Raw genomic sequence first — 6000 nt, 5'->3', positions numbered from 1 at the left:
GCTTTGAGACAAGCTTCTTTTCAAACCAGGGGCACGTACGTCGGTTTTGTTTTGAGGAAAAATACCTTCAAGATCAATTTTCAGCTACCGTGGTGACACAACTACACAAGGATGCCAGGAAGTTAGAAGGTCTATTTCCCATCCTCCTCCCACACTGGTCAGGACGCGAGGCCCTGGTGCATGATGAAGTTGCTATTGCCTAATGAGCTATTGCACATCATCTGACATGGTGCAAGTGATTACGTCCTGCTCTTTGCCTGCAGCAAATGGAGCTTGGCTCTCCTTCCTCGCATGTTAAATGTAATCTGCTGTAAAGTAGGTGTCCATGTGTACACTGTTATCATACGGCAATGGACGTTGTTGAACTGCTGTAATGTGAACGGTGCTTATGCCCTTCCTGGCACAAAGGCAGCAGGCATGACTTCACAGAGCACATCAGCACACGCAGGCTGACATACAAGCTGGCCAACTGAAGTCAACAGAACTGCTTTTGTGGCCACATATTTTGCTGGAGCTGGCTCCCTGCGTCAAGGGCATGAACATGGAAGGTGCTAGCATCTGCATTTCGCTAGGCCAGGCAAGCTTTATAAGAAATACTACCTGGCAATCAATTCACTGTGAGGCACAAGCCTTACGTACCATGTCATTTGAAATAACTTCAAATTCTGGAGGTAACAGCTTGTTCTTACATTTCTCTTTTTTTCTTTCTCTTCTCTTCTTCCTATTTATATTAGGTAAGGAGATGAACTGGCTGAAAAATACTTCTTGCTTTCCTAGGGAGCTGCATTTCACACAGTAAGCAAGAAATGGATCTCTTGAATGAAAACTCTGTAAAACGGTGTGTCTTGTAAAACAGGATGGATTTGGGGAAAAAAACCAACAACCAGTCAATGCTATGGGAAAAATAAAAAAATCTTTGCTTGAAAAGAGCAAAGATCACTTGCACAACTTGGGGAAAGGTCCTGAAAATCCAAAAAGCAATCAGCTAGAGATCTCCTGACAACCACTTGTATCTTGAGAATCTTTTAAAGTTAGACACCTCTGTCCCTCTACAATTCAGTCACAGGATTGCATACCTAATGTCTAAAACTCAGCACTGGGAACCAAGTTCGTGGGTCATTGTTAATCAAAGCTGAGCCAATCTTTCATGATTTTGATCAGAGAAATGCAATCCTGCAAAGCATAGTCAAGACTACATGGAAAACTGGATGCATAGAACAGGACAGAATATTGAGCTGCAACTCTCCAGAGGCATTAAACTCACAAAATCTTTGTTTCTGTATATATATATATACAACAAAATGTTGTAAAATACTCTAGCTACAAAGAACAATATGGACTAAATAACATCTCAGAATTGGGCTATCTTCCAGACTCCATCTCACCTCTTCTGAGGGTCTGACTGACAAACTGCTGGTATTGCAAAATGAGAAATGTTTGAAGGCTGACACTTCTGGGTGCTCCTATGAAGCCTTAGGTGCTTAAATACCTGTATCTGTGCTCTTAAATGAATACTAAATTTCATGGAACAATTTTGCTTCAAGTACATTTACTTGGATAAATATGAAAATCCACAGAACAATTTTGCTTCAAGTGTGTTCACTTTATGTACAGTGGAGAACGTTTTTCCTTACCAAGAAAAAAAAAAGGGGGTGGGGGGGTGGAGGGGCAGCTCCTTTCATTTGGAGAAAGACGAGGAAGGTCACAAACACTCCAGAGAGGCATATTCACCCTGGAAGTGTTTGTGTGGGCATCAAAAATGTTGTGGGCTTCAGCTAGCTGGGGAGCAGAAGCTGTGCTCTTCAGGCAGGTGACTGATGAGACACTCCTCACAGCAGCTGATGACTAGCACATAGAACAATCATTGTGGTGAAGAGCATCTGAATAACCAGCAGGATGGGTACATGGCCAAGAAACTCAGGGTGAATGATTTTACACAAACAAATTTGTAAAACTGTTTGCACAACATGAACTCATACTTAAATTGGTGATAAATTTTGCCTGTTGAGGTGCGAAGTGATGGTTGCACTGGATTTCAAAGACAAAAGGAGATTTTTGTAAACGTCACTTTTTTGAGGGCCCCGTTTTCCTCTGCTGAGTCCCATACTTTGACCTTAGCACAGTTCTGACTGCTGTTGGGATGGAGAGGACCATGGTCTGCCAGGTGAGATCCATAATCCAGGGGCACACTGACTGCAGCAGGTCCTGAGCACACCAGCTACCACAGGGGACTACCTGAGTGTCACAGCAAGACAAAGCACACTTTATATAGCCTAAGCAATACATGGAGAATTCCTCCCAACTAGACCCAGACAGCTGTGAGCTTCACGGAAACTTTGGACTTTCAACAAAAGACCACAGCTTATTCTTGTCTCAGAAAAGACAAAAATAATAAAACATATACACAATGCAAATTTGGTAGCCAGATTTAGGTGATTAGCTGTTACAGAAACTTGGACTATGCTAGGCAGTAAATAAGTAGAGGAAAAAAAGATAAGTGCTTACAAACTCAACAAAGGTGCAAGAGAAGCAACAGGTGGCCGCAGCAGCCAGCAGGGAGAAGAGGCAGACAAAGACAGACTTCTGCAAGAAGTGTAAGTCTTCATGCCAGAATCAATACTTCTAAAGCAAAATACCTAAGCAGGAAGGAGGAGGATCTCCTCCCTTCCCTCTTTTGTCCTCTCCATTGGATTAAAAAAGAGCACACGCACGTGTGAGGGACTTCCTTAATCTGCCCTCCAGAAGAGCAGGGAGGTAGCAGCAGCTTTGAATTCTCTGCGTGGGGCAGCTGCTGCTCTGATTCCCAGTGATGCCTGTTCTCTGTCTGTTCAACTGTGGGGCTACAGAAGACCATACCATTTTTTCCCTCCTTGTCATATATTTTGTCAAGTCCTGAGAGGCAGATGTTACCTCTTCCCTTGTGACTGCGAGACATGCCCACAGATACTAGTTGCAACTGTCTGAAAAACTCTCTGCCAGGTGGTTATTAACTTAATTTCTTCCCCTGCATGAAAAGAATTCATCATCACCTTAGAAAAAAAATAATCACCTTCTTGTCCAATACAAAGACAAAGATAGCCTTTGAGAAAAAAAAAAAAAAAAGATGCACAGAAACACAAGAAAGCTTATTAAAAACTTCTCCTCTGTGTGTCGAAGGAGATACAAATGGAAGTTATCACTTGATTAAAAGCACAAGCAGCAAGGAGGAAAAAGACATAGTGTCTGCAGTGTATGTGAACGCATTTCCATGTATCAGCCGTAGCAGCAGGTTGCCTTCCAGAAAAACTGGCCGCTACATGAGAGGAAAGGAGATCCATGGACTCTGTATAGACACATAGAAACCTGCAGGGCAAGGGTAGTGGCGTGCATCTGGGACATCGTGGCTGGCTCTCTGCCACGGTGAAGGCTCCCAACACTACGAACCACAGTACCTTTGACCAGGTAACTTGGAAGCCTTGCAGATGAGCTCTCCTTGTGTCTTCGTAGAAGCAGAGAGGATGACAAACTGCAAATTCACACAAGGGAAAACTTGTTAATCCCACTGCCCACCGGCAGGAAAACATCACTGAGGGGCAGCTGGAAGAGCAGTGCAGCAGGAGATGCAAATGCCGTGCTTTTCTGGCAGCTCTGCACCAAGTGCATCAGATTCATTTCCCTGCTGATCAGTATCCCAGACCCTTTATTGAGCTTGTATAGAAAAAACACAAACCCACAAACAAGCATGAATTGTGAGGGTGGCAGGCCTCCGAGGGCCAGCAAGCCTGTTAACACCCCAAGGGACTTGTAAGTGCTTTCATTGGCTTTTTTGCCAAGGCTGCTTCTGCAAAGGGTCATCCAGGGAGCAGAGGGAATGACAGCATCGAGTGAAAGATGAGAGGGAAGGAGAAGAGGGTATGTGGAGGTGTCTGGAGAATGCTGCCATCCATCAGTTAAGCAAGCAGCTGCCGGACCCCTGAGCATAAAGGGAAAGGGACATGGGTAGCCAGTTTGTTTTGCTTTCCCTGTATAGGCTGTTACGGTCCTGTATTGCCCTGTCCCCTCCTCCACCACGAGCTTACCCAGCACAGATTCCTGCAGGATGCAGCCGTTCCCCTCTCTGCTCCTCAGGGTGACTGATTCAGGGCACTTACCCATGGCATTGCAGTTACAAAAGAAGCCTCTGAGCCTGAGTGGCAGTGCCCGAGGGCACAGAAGTTGGCATGTCGGGGAGGAGAAAATCCTTTCACCCCGCAGAGGCCCTGACCTGTGCTAAGAGCTGGCCAGTTCCCACTGGACTCCAAGGCTCGCAATTCACCCTCAAAACACAGGTCCCATCCTGATACCCCTGATGTGTAGGTAAGTTCAGTGCAGAAAACAGCATGTATCTGTCCCTTACACCTAAACCTGTTAGGGTAAGGCTCACAGCCAGCCTGGACAGGTTTGGAGTTCACCAAATGCTTATTTGTACAGAAAGCCCACACAGATGTGCTTTACAGCCTCACATCGTATACAAGGACCTCCTCTGTCATGCAGAGACATATGTAAACCCTTCACATAGATACTGGCCTGAATTTACCCCATCTCATTCACATAAAAGCTGTGGATTCCCCATTCTTGAAGTGGCGATGGGTCCGCAGCATTGGGCACAGCTCTGCTGAAACATCTCTGGGTTCTGCCATGGAAGAGCAACCAGAAACTCACTGGGACACCTTGCCAAAGCCAGAACAGAGAAAGATTTTTCCACAAGATTTTCTGTTTTTCAGAATATTAGCATTCTTCACCAAATGTATCATGCAATTGAAATGCAACTTTTACAAAATTTTCCTTGGGTCGGGCAAGTTTCTAACATCCAGAGTGAGATTTCTAATAACTAAAGGAGGGAAAATATTAAGAAAAAAGCAAGCTAGATCCTGCTGCACAGCGGCAGCATGATCATATACAACATTGGAAACCCGGGAACAGGGTCAGCTCAATGAAAGACCAGTTAGGTCACTGAAAGCTTACATGAGTGGAGGAGGTGATGGAACACACTCATGGAATTTGCAGCTATTAAGTATCAAGAAAGTATCAGGATGGTCTGGGAAAGCACCTGGGGCAAGCACCACTACTTGTCCTGTTTTCAGACTTATTCCAAGCCATAAATGGCTACAGCCAGAGACAGGGTTTGGGCTACATGAATCCTCAGGCAGTATGGACATTTGTTAGTGACTCTGTGGTGGGCTCCTGGAGTTTTCCTCTTGGAACTGCTTCACTTCCATATAAATGCCTAAATGTTCATTGAATTAGAGTACAGACATTCAATGTTGTAATTGACTTGGTCAAGGGCTGGCAGATGGTATGGAAAGCTTAAACACAAATTCTCTGATTCTCCCTCAGGTTTTAGCATGTGAAAGCTTCAGCTGTCATTGCAGTGACAGATTGAATGACACAATCTTGAGAGTTCCCCCCAAACTCAATTCACCTCCAGCAGCTCCAATTCTATGAACAGCTGAATTTGCAAAAGGTGCTACAATATTACGAGCTGATGATATCACCCAGACAGTGACAAATGGCTCAAAGGTCCCAAGCTCTACTTGCTGGTAACCATGGCACTGCAAGCTCTGTTTGCTAAATACTGGCCCTGGAAGGGAAGGCAAAGGTGAGAAACTCACAGAAGGGAAGCCATGGCGCATGTTGCTAAGCCACTGAGCAATAACATGTTGTGTGTCTCATGGGTGTGATGGCATCGGTCAGAACAGGTATGTGACTCAGCCCTACCAACATCGAATCAAACCTTGTAAAGCACATGGTTAGATTTCATTTCTGCCTCCTCATCTGTAGGGAATAACAGAAGAAGAAAATCAAAACCCAATAAGTAAACTCTTTCAATTTCACCCTGTTCACAGAAACATCAAAAGACCAAAGTGCCAAGCAGGTTAATTTTGCAAATGCTGGATACTACCTGGATGCAAGATAGCCAGGCCTTTTTTGGTTGACCCATCGATACTCAGTCAGTAGGAGTACAGTTAAGTTCCCAGTCAC

At 44.8% G+C, this 6000-nt stretch overlaps 1 long non-coding RNA gene across 1 annotated transcript in view; it reads right to left on the bottom strand.

Annotated features, from left to right (window-relative positions):
- Positions 1-1654: 1654 nt before the first annotated feature.
- The window catches only part of LOC308072948, a 74811-nt gene continuing 70465 nt past the window's right edge, over positions 1655-6000 (bottom strand). Inside the window, exon 3 of the long non-coding RNA XR_013931853.1 lies at positions 1655-6000. This exon is cut by the window's right edge and continues 23974 nt beyond it. This is a non-coding gene — a long non-coding RNA (uncharacterized lncRNA).

Source organism: Falco punctatus (genome assembly GCF_963210335.1).
Source record: "Falco punctatus genome assembly, chromosome: 13".
NCBI classification, from domain to species: Eukaryota; Metazoa; Chordata; class Aves; order Falconiformes; family Falconidae; genus Falco; species Falco punctatus.
Note: the sequence above shows the minus strand (reverse complement) of the source record. Positions and strands in the feature narration are given on the sequence as shown.